This window comes from Triticum urartu, unplaced genomic scaffold (genome assembly GCF_056163025.1).
Source record: "Triticum urartu cultivar PI428250 unplaced genomic scaffold, HENAU_Tu73 scaffold2, whole genome shotgun sequence".
Lineage (NCBI taxonomy): Eukaryota > Viridiplantae > Streptophyta > Magnoliopsida > Poales > Poaceae > Triticum > Triticum urartu.
This window is the reverse complement of record NW_028260368.1, coordinates 581185-596184: the sequence shown is the minus strand read 5'-3', so window position 1 is coordinate 596184 and position 15000 is coordinate 581185. Positions and strand designations below refer to the sequence as shown.

General features: G+C 31.9%; 1 non-coding gene across 1 annotated transcript; it reads left to right on the top strand.

Annotated features, from left to right (window-relative positions):
* The first annotated feature begins 5306 nt into the window (after positions 1 to 5306).
* Positions 5307 to 5386, top strand: TRNAL-UAG (transfer RNA leucine (anticodon UAG)). The gene has a single exon. It is a non-coding gene; the product is annotated as a tRNA-Leu (tRNA).
* The last annotated feature ends 9614 nt before the right edge of the window (positions 5387 to 15000 follow it).

The window sequence follows — 15000 nt, the reverse complement described above, 5'->3', positions numbered from 1 at the left end:
ATGAAAACAACATATAAAACTCTGGACAATTTCGAAATCAGGCCAAGCGTCTTAATACATATGCAAAAAAATTCATTATTGGCCCACCATTGATTAGAAGATTTAGCTTGTATGAATCGCTATTGGTTTGATACGAATAATGACAATCGTTTCAGTATGTTAAGGATACAGATGTATCCACAATTCATTTAGAGTTACTTAATAGTCTATTTCTTATACCATATCTCTATCCCGTGAAATTCTCGAGCCAAAAGATGGATGCATATGCTGTGTTTCATTTTGCTAAATGATATCAATTAAATGGTGTATCAATTCCATAAATTGCATATAGCAATAAATAAATCAGCAAAATTCTTTCTAATATTTTAGATAGAAGAAACATTTCTTCTATCTAAAATATTAGAAAGAATGTACCCTTCTATCCAAATCCAATTTGCATCGATAAAATAAATCCAAATTCCAGTAGTAGATGAATAATTGCAAATTTGTGTGTGTACGAGATTAGAATAACTTCAAAATAACTGACATAATTTTGTATTTTTCCTGATCAGAAAAATACATGAAAAAGAAAGGAGCGTAGAAAAATTTTTGGATTTATGGTTAAAGAAGAAAAAGAAGAAAACAGGGGTTCTGTTGAATTTCAAGTATTCAGTTTCACCAATAAGATACGGAGACTTGCTTCACATTTGGAATTACACAAAAAAGATTTTTCATCGGAAAGAGGTCTACGAAGACTTTTGGGAAAACGTCGACGTTTGCTGGCTTATTTGGCAAAGAAAAATAGAGTACGTTATAAGAAATTAATCGGTCAGTTGAATATTCGGGAGCAGTAATTTAATCGTTCAAATTTTTTTCTTGTTTTATTATTTTTTTAGTAGTCTTATAGTAGTCTTAGATTTTTCATTTTGATGAGCCTCGCTTTGAGGAATTCATGGAATAATCCATTTTCATGGAATAATGAATTAAGGAAGAAAGGATATGAGTCTACCGCTTACAAGAAAAGATCTCATGATAGTCAATATGGGCCCTCAACACCCATCAATGCATGGTGTTCTTCGACTGATCGTTACTCTCGATGGTGAGGATGTTATTGATTGTGAACCCATATTAGGGTATTTACACAGAGGAATGGAAAAAATCGCGGAAAACCGAACTATTATACAATACTTACCTTATGTAACAAGGATATAGAGAGATTGTAGAAAGGGGATAGGATAGTTATTTTTGCAAGAGACTTGTTGTAAATTCCTTAACTTAAGAAAGAAAAAAGAATAAAAACACAGATACATAACATAAAAAAAAGAATAAATAAGACGAGATTCGACCTCCCCCTACATATTTAATTTCCTCTCCTATACAAAAACTAGCAAGACCCACTCCATTGGTAATTCCATCAATAACACCCTTATCAAAAAACTCCGTGAGTTCGGTTAACCCTCTTATACCGAGGGTAAAGACCCTAGTATAGAAAATATCTATATAACCACGATTATATGACCAACTGTATATATTTTTTTTTACTTGATCTAAAAATTCTTTTTTAGGATTTCCTTTGTAAAAAGAGTTTATTAAATCCAAATTCTGAAAAAAAGAATAAGCGGATCCATAGAAGATATATGCTATGAATAAACCAAAGATAGCTAGACTTACAGAAGAAATTGCATTAGTAATAAATTCATATGAATTTACAAAAGAATTAGAACTTTCCTGGGTAAAGTTTATTGAGGGAGTTAACCACTTTGATAATATGGTTAACTCTGCTATTCCATTACCAATTCCTCCATTATCAAAAGAGATTCCTATGAATCCAATGAACAAAGTGAAAAGTAGTAATATAAGAAGAGGAAATAACATAGTATTTCCCGTTTCATGCGGATAGGCAAAAGTTTTTTTAGCCCCAAAAGACGTAGTAAAGGATCCTATCCTATTTCTTGTATTACCTTGAATTTTTGGTATATTTTGTGAAAAAAAAGAAACTCCACTCTTCGTTGTTGATAAAACGAAATCCCTATTCACTCCTTTGGGTATCCTTTTTCCCCATAAGGATATTGAATACAAGGAACTCTCTTTAGTGCTACTGTAATTTTGAAAATGAACACGCAAATACCCATCAAATGTAAGTAAATATATCCGAAACATATAAAAGGCAGTTAATCCTGCAGTAAAGGAGGCTATTATTCCAAAAAAGGGCGAATACAACCAACTATTACTAAGGATTTCATCTTTGGACCAGAAGCAAGCAAGAGGTGGAATACCACAAAGAGAAAGTGTACCCCATAAAAAAGTAGTTCTTGTGATTGGAATGTATTTTCTTAAACCGCCCATAAGAACCATATTTTGACTTTTATCTGGTGAATATCCAACAAGAGGTTCCATTGAATGAATAACGGATCCGGATCCCAAGAACAATAAAGCTTTTGAATAAGCATGAGTGATCAAATGGAATAAAGCAGCTTGATAAGAACCTATACCTAGAGCTAACATCATATAACCCAATTGAGACATTGTAGAATAGGCTAAGCTTCTTTTAATATCTCTCTGAGCAAGAGCTAAAGTAGCTCCTAAGAATAGTGTTATTGTACCTACTAAAGAAATAAAACTCATTATCAAAGGTAAAGATATGAAAAGAGGAAGAAGTCGAGCTAGAAGAAAAATTCCCGCAGCAACCATAGTTGCTGCGTGTATAAGAGCCGAAATAGGAGTGGGCCCTTCCATAGCATCGGGTAACCATACGTGAAGAGGGAATTGTGCGGATTTCGCAACTGCACCAAGGAATAATAAAAAAGCACACAAAGTAGTAAGTAAAGAGTTAATTCCATTATTAGGAATCCAGTTATTAGCTATTTTGAACAAATCCCTAAACTCTAAACTACCTGTTATCCAAAAAAAACCTAAAATTCCTAATAATAGACCAAAATCCCCTACACGATTAGTTACAAAAGCTTTTTGACAAGCACTCGCTGCGATTGGTCGTGTAAACCAAAAGCCTATCAATAAATAAGAACACATTCCCACGAGTTCCCAAAAAAAATAAATTTGTATCAAATTGGAGCTAGTAACCAATCCCAACATGGAAGTATTGAAAAAACTTATATAAACAAAAAATCTCAAATATCCTTCATCGTGAGACATATAACCATCACTATAAATAAGAACCAGGATTCCTACAGTAGTAATTAGTATTAACATAATAGAAGTAAGTGGGTCAATCAAGTATCCAAATTCTAAAGAAAAATCATTATTGACGGTCCAAGACCATAGATATTGATAGATCGAACTTCCATTTATTTGTTGAATAGACAGTTGAACTGAGAATACCATAGCTATACTTAAGAGTAAAACACTAGGAAAAGCCCATATGCGACGAAGATTTTTTGTTGCTGTCGGAATAAGAATAAGGCCAAATCCCATTGACATAATAACTGGAAGTGGGAGAAGAGGGATTACCCATGCATATTGATATGTATGTTCCATAAGAAAAGAAATTGCAATTTTTACTTCAATTTTTACTTCAATTTTTCTATAAAATTGTTTCCGATTCACCAAACCAATTCTTATCTCTTTCTGAAAGAATAAATAAAAAGAATAAGAAAAAATACTGAAATTCTTAATTTTTCCAAAATTTATCTCATTGAAATAATTAAAAATTAAGAATGGGTTTAGTTGGTTAAATTAAAAAAGTTAATAAAATAACTAGGTAACGAAGTTATTTTATTAACTAAATAAAGATATTTATAAAAATAAAAAAAAAAAAGTGGAATCATTTTACTTTCTATTCATAATTCATTTTTATATTTCTTTAAAACAAAGATGAAACAGCTCTCTTGTTCCATAATTAACTGATTGAGTGAATTCCAATGAAAACCTATGTTTATAAGAAATTATCGAATAGTCCTTACTTCATATAGAACTAAAATTCTAATGACTATAAATTACCTAAGTTTTAGAATGTCTTGTTTAAGAGACTCAGTATTTTTTGTTTTGATTGGAATTCCTTTCCTTTATGGAATACCATTCTGAACTTAATTAACTATTTTCATTTTCCCTTCTTTTTATCCCCCCGTCTTATCTTATATGGGGGATAGGCTTCCATACCATATATCTATATATGGAGTATACTTGATATATAAATAGATATAAATAGATTTAAATGAGAAACCCTTCTATATATTCTATATTATTAAAAAAAAAGTATAAAATATATAAAGAAAAAATGTTAAAAAATTCTTGTTGTCTTATCCGCATTAGACAAAATGAAGTAAAAAATAATTCAAAATTTAAGTATCTTTCAGTATCTAAGTATAAATACTAATAAAAAGAAGAAAGAAGGATTGATTTGCAGCAATAGATGTCTTTCACATACAACTAGAAAAAAGTAATTTCCTTTTTGAATGGCAGTTCCAAAAAAACGTACTTCAATGTCAAAAAAGCGTATTCGTAAAAATATTTGGAAGAAAAAGACTTATTTTTCCATAGTACAATCTTATTCTTTAGTAAAATCAAGATCATTTTCGAGCGGTAATGAGCATCCAAAACCAAAGGGTTTTTCTGGGCAACAAACAAATAATAAGATTTTGGAATAATATGAATTGACTTATCAAAAAAGAATTCCAATTATTTAATAATTTGGATTCTTCTTTGAATGTACTTTTATGTGTCGAATTACTCGGTACAATATTCTTAGAACAAAAAACCCCTCTTATCTTATATATACAAGAAAAAAAAAGTTTTGTTTGGTATACTGTGTGCTAAGTATTCTTTTCCTATCAATGAACTTTTCATAATTTTCCTAATAGAATCCTCATATTCTATTAGGAAAATTATGAAAAGTGGAGTATTCTTACAATAGGACTTACAACTTCCACCTATCTTCTCCAAAATCATAAGGTTAGTAAATCTTATTAATAAGAGCATAAAGACTTTCATTCTAGAAATTTTTAAAAAATCCAAAAAGCCTTTTCTATTTATCCATTTTATTTTAATTTCATCATTAAATAGAAACCCTTTTGGATTTTTTTCATTGTATTGAAAGAATTTTCAAAATGTAAAGGGGAAATTAATTAGAAAAAATTAGTTCTATAATTGCAAGTTAGAAAAAAGAAGTTCCAACTCTTTCAAGCAGTGTTTGTGTTTCTATTGGGCAAAGCAAGAGTTTATTGTAAAAAAAAAAAATGGAAACGATACTACCAAACGAAGTCTATTTTAATGAAAACTCTAATGTTCCTAAATTTTATGGACTTTCCCAATATCGACGATTCCCAAGATAATAGCTATTATTCTTTTAAGTTACCTATTATTTGAAGTTAGCCGCCATGGTGAAATTGGTAGACACGCTGCTCTTAGGAAGCAGTGCTCAAGCATCTCGGTTCGAATCCGAGTGGCGGCATTCTTGAAAAAGAATACAATAGATTAGAAATCAATTCGAAATTTACAATTTTGTAATGGGACCTTCCCCTTATGCTATTTGCAACTTTAGAACATATACTAACTCATATCTCTTTCTCAACGATTTCAATTGTGATTACGATTCATTTTATAACCTTATTAGTTCGTGAACTTGGAGGATTACGCGATTCGTCAGAAAAAGGAATGATAGTTACTTTTTTCTCTATAACAGGATTCTTAGTTTCTCGTTGGGCTTCCTCGGGACATTTTCCATTAAGTAATTTATATGAGTCATTGATCTTCCTTTCATGGGCCCTGTATATTCTTCATACCATTCCTAAAATACAGAACTCTAAAAATGATTTAAGCACAATAACTACGCCAAGTACTATTTTAACGCAAGGCTTTGCCACATCGGGTCTTTTAACTGAAATGCATCAATCCACGATACTAGTACCTGCTCTACAATCTCAGTGGTTAATGATGCATGTCAGTATGATGTTATTAAGCTATGCAACTCTTTTGTGCGGATCCTTATTATCTGCCGCTATTCTAATCATTAGATTTCGAAATAATTTCCATTTCTTTTCTAAAAAGAAAAAAAATGTTTTAAATAAAACATTTTTCTTTAGTGATATTAAATATTTTTATGCAAAAAGAAGTGCTTTAAAAAGAACCTCTGTCCCTTCATTTCCAAATTATTACAAATATCAATTAACGGAGCGTTTGGATTCTTGGAGTTATCGTGTCATTAGCCTAGGATTTACCCTTTTAACCGTAGGTATTCTTTGTGGAGCAGTATGGGCTAATGAGGCCTGGGGATCCTATTGGAATTGGGATCCTAAGGAAACTTGGGCATTTATTACTTGGACCATATTCGCAATTTATTTACATAGTAGAACAAATCCAAATTGGAAGGGTACGAATTCTGCACTTATAGCTTTGATAGGATTTCTTATAATTTGGATTTGTTATTTTGGTATAAATCTATTAGGAATAGGCTTACATAGTTATGGTTCGTTTACATTAACACCTAAATGATTACATAAAATAAAACCTTCATGAAATGAAGGTTTTTACTTTTATGTTTTATTTGAGAACCCCTTGAACGCCTTATCAAAGGGTTCTCAAAAATTCGAGATAGATCTAATTATACTTTTTTACTTATTTCTGCATTATATACTTTTTTACTTATTTCTGCATTAATAGAGCAGACGAGTAAAAAAAAGCAAACCTATTTAGGATAATAATTGGATAAGAGAGCCTCTACCCTGTCAACGGATAGGGAGAGAACAAAATCTGGATAAATACCAATTCCTATTACTGGTAAAAAGATACAGATTAAAATAAAGAGTTCTCGTGGTCCAGAATCCACAAAATTTGCGTTTGGAACATTAAATAGCTTGTATCCATAGAACATCTGGCGTAACATAGATAATAAATAAATAGGAGTTAATATCATTCCAATTGCCATTACAAAAGTAATTAGTGTTTTTGGCATTAACAGAAATTTTGGACTAGTAATTAGTCCAAAAAATACTACTAATTCTGCGACAAAACCACTCATTCCTGGTAAGGCAAGAGAAGCCATTGAAAAGCTACTAAACATGGTAAAAATTTTAGGCATTGGGATAGATATTCCCCCCAGTTCTTCGAGATAAACAAGACGCATTCTATCAGAAGCGGTTCCTGCCAAGAAAAAAAGTGTAGCACCAATAAATCCATGGGATAATATTTGTAAAATAGCTCCATTGAGTCCAATGTTGGTTATGGAACCAATTCCTATAATTATGAAACCCATGTGAGATACAGAGGAATAAGCTATTCTTTTTTTGAAATTTCGTTGACCAAGAGAAGTTGAAGCTGCATAGATTATTTGGATCGCTCCTATTATTACTAACCAGGGCGAAAATAGATAATGAGCATGAGGTAACAATTCCATGTTGATCCGAATCAATCCATATGCTCCCATCTTTAATAATATTCCCGCTAAAAGCATACATGTACTATAATGTGCTTCCCCATGGGTATCTGGTAACCACGTATGTAGGGGTATAATCGGCAATTTGACAGCATAAGCAATAAGGAAGCCAAAATATAAAAGTATTTCCAAGGTTGCAGGGTATGATTGATTAATTAATCTTTCCAAATCTAATCCTGGTTCGTTGGAACCTAATCCTGGTTCGTTGGAACCATATAAGCCATACCCAGAACTCCGATTAAGAAAAAAATGGAACCGCCTGCAGTATACAAAATAAACTTTGTAGCTGAATATAGACGCCCTCTTCCCCCCCCACATGGATAAAAGTAAGTAAACTAAAAAAAAGTAAAAGGTCTCGCGAAGAAAATAATCCTATTTGACCACTATACATTGCGAGCATCAGGAAATAGAATAATCGCGAATTCCGTGTAATTGGCCAAGCTGCTAAAGTAGCTAAAGTAGTGATAAATCCTGTCAATAAAATAGATCCTAATGAAAGTCCATCGATTCCCAATCTCCAGTGGAAATCGAAGACATCTATCCATTTATAATCCTCCTTTAATTGGATTAAGGGATCCTCCAGTTGGAAATGATAACAGAACGCATAAGTCATTAGAAGGAATTCTAATAAACAAATAGATATAGTATACCACCTAACGACTTTGTTTCCCTTATGAGGTAAAAAGAAAATTAATGAACCTGCAAATATCGGCAAAACAACAAGTATTGTTAACCAAGGAAAATAACTCATGATAAAGTGATAAAGACAAGATACGTTTTGACCAGAAAAGCCCGTGCTCGATTATTTCGAGCACAGGCTTCTTCGGTAAAGAGGAATCAGACGATTCGAGTGAAGTTTTTTGTAACGTATCAATAAGATAGAGCCATGCTACGTGTTGTTTCAGGCCCTAAATAAACGCGGACACTTAAAAAATCTGTCGGGCAGGCAGATTCACATCTCTTACAACCCACACAATCTTCGGTTCTCGGCGCGGAAGCAATTTGCTTGGCTTTACATCCATCCCAGGGTATCATTTCTAATACATCTGTTGGACAAGCTCGTACACATTGAGTGCATCCTATACATGTATCGTAAATTTTTACGGAATGTGACATTGGATCTATAAATTTTTCTTTTCAACATAAAATTTTTCGATCTGGTAAAAATGAAATTAGTACTATAATGAGTCATATGTATTGTAGACACCAGACGAAGCAATGGTTTATCCAAACTTCAAAAAAAAAAATCTATTTTTTAATCTGTTTGTGAGAAAGCGTGAAGAGAGCCAAGAGACTTTAATTTTGGATTTCAACAATAAATAAGAAATAAGAAAGAATTTTACGAATTGTACAGACGAATTCGAATTAGCCAATAAATTGGCTATCGTCTTTTCAATATAAATTATTGCAATATTCAAATTGCAATATCAATGAATTACAAATACAAAAATTCATTTAAGTGAAAAAGAATACTATGCAATAATCTACTAAAAAAAATGGATATTCTCAAATAATACTAAGAAAATAGTATTGATTTCTATTTATTTTAATATGTGCGCCTTTGTTTAGAGGATTCTATGTCTAATTATTCAAAAGTCTAATTATTCAATAAATTAGATTGATTGATACGAGTGGATTTCCTATTACGATGGATGGAAGAAAGAATGGATAGTCCAATAGCGGCTTCAGCAGCTGCAAGGGCTATAACAAAAATTGCGAAAATATCTCCTTTTAATTGGCGACTATCAAATAGATCAGAAAATGTTACGAGATTTAGATTAATTGAATTCAGTATAAGTTCAAGACATATTAGAGCTCTAACCATGTTTCGGCTTGTGATCAATCCATAGATACCAATCGAAAATAAATAGACACTCAAAAAAAGTACATGCTCAAACATCATTAACTAACTCCTTATCAATCTCGATTCATTTCAATATGAGGGCAAGAATTGAACCGATTCAATTAATTACAATAGAACAATTACACAACAAAAGAAAAAAAAAAAAAAAAAAAAGGAGGTATTTGTTGGCAGTAGATGGATTTTACTAAATCAAAATTGTGATTCTTTAGTTATTTATTTTAGATTTGCAATTCTTATAATTTGTACTTTTTCTAAGTTTTCTTATTGCCGAGCCATAGTAATTGCACCTATTAAAGAAACTAGATTGCACCTATTAAAGAAAACTAGAAGAATTATGGAAATGAGTTCAAACGGAAGATAAAAATCGGTTGCTAAATGAATTCCAATTTGTTGAACATTATTTATGAGACCCTGTTCTACTATTTGGTTTGATCTTGTAGTCCAAAGAATTCCATACCACGACGTATCTGGGATAGTAGTCATTAGTGAAAAAACAATAGTTATACAAACGAGTGAAGTGAACCCATCTCCAATAGTCCAATAATTCTTATCTTTAGACCATTCTGAGCCATTTACGAACATTACAGCGAATATGATCAAGACATTTATGGCTCCCACATAAATAAGAAGTTGTGCGACAGCTACAAAGTAGGATTTTAATAAAAAATAGAATAAGGATATACAAACAAGAACTAATCCCAGCGAAAAGGCAGAATAAATGGGGTTGGTAAGTAATACTACTCCTAGACCCCCTAGTAGAAGAACAAATCCCCCAAATAGCATAAGAATCTCATGTATTGGTCCAGGTAAATCCATTATGGATAAAAAGAAATTATAGTATAAAATTTTTCATGACTGACTAAAACTAAAGGATTCAAGGAAGGAAAAAAGGATTAGGGTATTTTTTTGTGTATAAACATATAGTTATAAATTATATTAATATCACGAAAATCTAGTCTGATTTAAAATAAGAAATAATTTCAATAAGCAGTAGTTTTTCGTTTTTCTTTATAGTTAATTTTAATAGATTTTTATAACAGAAAGACAAAATCAAAGTTTAGTAATCAGTAATCGTTCTTGAATTCGAAGATTTTTCTTTGTTTATTTTACTTTCAGACGAATTCCTAATTGTTTGAATTGTGTAATCTCCCATTATGGAGATTGGTAACCGACTTAAAGCAATTTGATTGTAATTCAATTCATGACGATCATAGGTAGAAAGTTCATATTCTTCAGTCATTGATAAACAGCTTGTTGGACAGTACTCAACACAATTGCCACAAAATATACAAACTCCGAAATCAATACTATAATTAAGCAATTGTTTTCTTTTAATATCCTTTTCAAATCTCCAATCCACAACGGGTAAATCTATCGGACATACGCGAACACATACTTCACAAGCAATACATTTATCAAATTCAAAGTGGATTCGCCCTCGGAAACGCTCTGGTGTAATTGATTTTTCATAAGGGTAGTGAATCGTTATAGGTAAACGATTTGTGTGGGATAAGGTAGTTATGAAACTTTGACCTATGTACCTTGTAGCACGTATTGTTTGTTGACCATAACTCATGAACCCAGTTACCATAGGGAACATATTCATTCTAAATATCTATGAAAAAGATATGTTTCTTTCTCTTGTTTGAGAGAGCTTTTGTGTTGAAAATATTCTTACTATTATTGTATTATCTTATTTATAGTGAAACAAGTTGAGAAGAGGTTGTTAATAAGAGATTGCCCAGGGAAATAGGTAAAAGAAATTTCCATCCAAGATTTAATAACTGATCCATTCTCATCCTCGGTAAAGTCCATCTTATTGTGATAGAAATGAAGAGAAATAAATAAGCTTTAGTTAATGTAATAAATATACCCATTGTCATTTCCAAAATTCCAACTGCTTTATTCATTTGGAAAAAATCAAAAAAGGATATATAGGGAATAGATAAATTCCACCCGCCCAAGTAGAGAACTGTTACAAATAAAGAAGAAACTAATAAATTTAGGTAAGAAACAAGATAAAATAAACCATATTTGATACCGGAATATTCAGTTTGGTAACCTGCTACTAATTCTTCCTCCGCTTCTGGTAAATCAAAGGGTAATCTTTCACATTCTGCCAAAGAAGAAATTAAAAAAACCAGAAAACCTATAGGCTGACGCCAAATATTCCATCCAAAAAAACCGTATTTTGACTGTGCTTCAACTATATCAACTGTACTTGAACTGTTAGATAATCATAGTCGGTGATAACATCACAGTTCCCACCGCTATTTCAAAACCGTACATGAAACCTTAGCTTCATACGGCTTCTCTATGATCAGAAAAAGGAAAGGACTGTTTTGTTCCTAGCCCCGGGGGCGTAGATAGAATTAGATAAAATAAAATAGATTTGAAAGTCCTAAATTAGACCAAAGGAATTCCGTCTGCTAGAATAAGAAAAAGCGCTTCCGAATTGATCTCATCCTTTATAATATAATGAAAATTTTTCTTTGTTCAGTAATAACTTAATCTTGGAATAAAACACTTGTTACTTGTTATAGGAATTCAATTAATAAATGGAAAGAGTTGGGTATTAGTTCATGAGCAATTCTGCATGAATATGGATAGAGGAAGGAAATAATGAAAATTTTTTCTAGTGCACTCCATATCTTTTTTACTATTCTTCTTTCCCCAGGGAGGGGGTATTTAAAAAGAAAAAATGGATAAAGGGTTAATTCGTTCTTGATAGCCATTTCCTTAACAAGTGAATGGGAACATACTCTGGATCGGAATCCGAAGAAAGTACTACTTGATAATTTCTACAAATTGCAAGTCCTTATTATGATTCCTTTTATGGGCAAAAATCTCTAATGTTTTAGATTTTCCATTACTAATCCTTTATGTACTTTAGTGTTCCTAACCCTTCACTAACTTTTGGTGGATTCTTCTTATGGATTATTAAGTTATAGTAATAACTAGGAGTATTCTAGTAATGGAATTCCATATCGTGAATCCTTTATTCTTGGCCGCTTCAAGATATGATGACTAATTAAAAAATATCAACCTTGGGATAAAGAGTTTACACTGCTTATGTTTACTTCCACTTTTTTCTTGTACGTAGGAAATGAGATTTTTTCTTTTTACTACAAATTTATAAGCTGTTTTGTTTCACTCATATAGCTATCTAGTTTAACTTACCAACCCAAATACTAAATAAGAAAAGGAATATAAATAGTTAATGGATTTTATAGGAAAAAGATCTATTTTAACGAATCACACGTAGAGATATTGCTAGCACACAAAAAGTTAATGGTATTTCATAACTAATGGATTGAGCAGCAGCTCGTAGACCGCCTGAAAAAGAATATTTATTATTTGAGCTATATCCTGCCATAAGAAGACCAATAGGAGCTATACTTGAAATGGCAATCCATAAAAAAACACCAATACTAAGATCGGCTAAAACAAAATGATATCCCAAAGGGATAACTAAAAAACTTAATAAAACTGATATGACTGCTATAGAGGGTCCAATGCTAAATAAAGAAATATCTCCTCGGGATGGCAGAATATCTTCTTTAAAAAGTAGCTTAGTCCCATCTGCTATAGCTTGAAGCAGGCCCAGGGGGCCAGCATATTCAGGACCAATACGTTGTTGTATCGACGCAGATATTTCTCTTTCTAACCACACAATTACGAGTACCTCTATTGTTATTCCCAAAAGGAGGGTCAAAATGGGTAGAATCGATATCAGTCCATAGACTTCTTTTAATAATTCCAATTTCGAAAAAGAATTGATAGTTTCTACCTCTACCCTATCTATTATCATTTCAACGATCAACTTCCCCCATAATGATATCTATACTACCTAATATCGTCATGATATCAGCCAATTTCATTTTTTTAACTAGCTGAGGAAGAATTTGCAAATTAATAAACCCGGGTGGACGGATTTTCCATCTCCAGGGGAAAAGGCTATCATCTCCTACTAGATAAATCCCTAATTCACCTTTTGGGGCTTCTACTCTTACATAAAGCTCTTGTCTTGACAATTCAAAATTGGGCGAAGGTTTTTTACCAAGAAATTTATACTCAAAATCATTCCATTCAGAATTATTTTCTTTCTTAAAGCGTCGGACTTCTAAATTTTCATAAGGTCCTCCAGGAATTTTTTCTACAGCTTGTTGAATTATTTTGATGGATTCCCTCATTTCACCAATTCGTACTAAATAGCGAGCTAACGAATCCCCTTCTTTTTGCCATTGGACTTTCCAATCAAATTGGTTGTAAGACTCATAAGGATCTACTTTACGAAGATCCCATTGTATTCCAGAAGCTCGTAACATCGGTCCCGATAAGCCCCAATTTACTGCTATATCTTCTATGGATCCGCTTATTCTTTTTTTCAGAATTTGGATTTAATAAACTCTTTTTACAAAGGAAATCCTAAAAAAGAATTTTTAGATCAAGTAAAAAAAAATATATACAGTTGGTCATATAATCGTGGTTATATAGATATTTTCTATACTAGGGTCTTTACCCTCGGTATAAGAGGGTTAACCGAACTCACGGAGTTTTTTGATAAGGGTGTTATTGATGGAATTACCAATGGAGTGGGTCTTGCTAGTTTTTGTATAGGAGAGGAAATTAAATATGTAGGGGGAGGTCGAATCTCGTCTTATTTATTCTTTTTTTTATGTTATGTATCTGTGTTTTTATTCTTTTTTCTTTCTTAAGTTAAGGAATTTACAACAAGTCTCTTGCAAAAATAACTATCCTATCCCCTTTCTACAATCTCTCTATATCCTTGTTACATAAGGTAAGTATTGTATAATAGTTCGGTTTTCCGCGATTTTTTCCATTCCTCTGTGTAAATACCCTAATATGGGTTCACAATCAATAACATCCTCACCATCGAGAGTAACGATCAGTCGAAGAACACCATGCATTGATGGGTGTTGAGGGCCCATATTGACTATCATGAGATCTTTTCTTGTAAGCGGTAGACTCATATCCTTTCTTCCTTAATTCATTATTCCATGAAAATGGATTATTCCATGAATTCCTCAAAGCGAGGCTCATCAAAATGAAAAATCTAAGACTACTATAAGACTACTAAAAAAATAATAAAACAAGAAAAAAATTTGAACGATTAAATTACTGCTCCCGAATATTCAACTGACCGATTAATTTCTTATAACGTACTCTATTTTTCTTTGCCAAATAAGCCAGCAAACGTCGACGTTTTCCCAAAAGTCTTCGTAGACCTCTTTCCGATGAAAAATCTTTTTTGTGTAATTCCAAATGTGAAGCAAGTCTCCGTATCTTATTGGTGAAACTGAATACTTGAAATTCAACAGAACCCCTGTTTTCTTCTTTTTCTTCTTTAACCATAAATCCAAAAATTTTTCTACCTCCTTTCTTTTTCATGTATTTTTCTGATCAGGAAAAATACAAAATTATGTCAGTTATTTTGAAGTTATTCTAATCTCGTACACACACAAATTTGCAATTATTCATCTACTACTGGAATTTGGATTTATTTTATCGATGCAAATTGGATTTGGATAGAAGGGTACATTCTTTCTAATATTTTAGATAGAAGAAATGTTTCTTCTATCTAAAATATTAGAAAGAATTTTGCTGATTTATTTATTGCTATATGCAATTTATGGAATTGATACACCATTTAATTGATATCATTTAGCAAAATGAAACACAGCATATGCATCCATCTTTTGGCTCGAGAATTTCACGGGATAGAGATATGGTATAAGAAATAGACTAT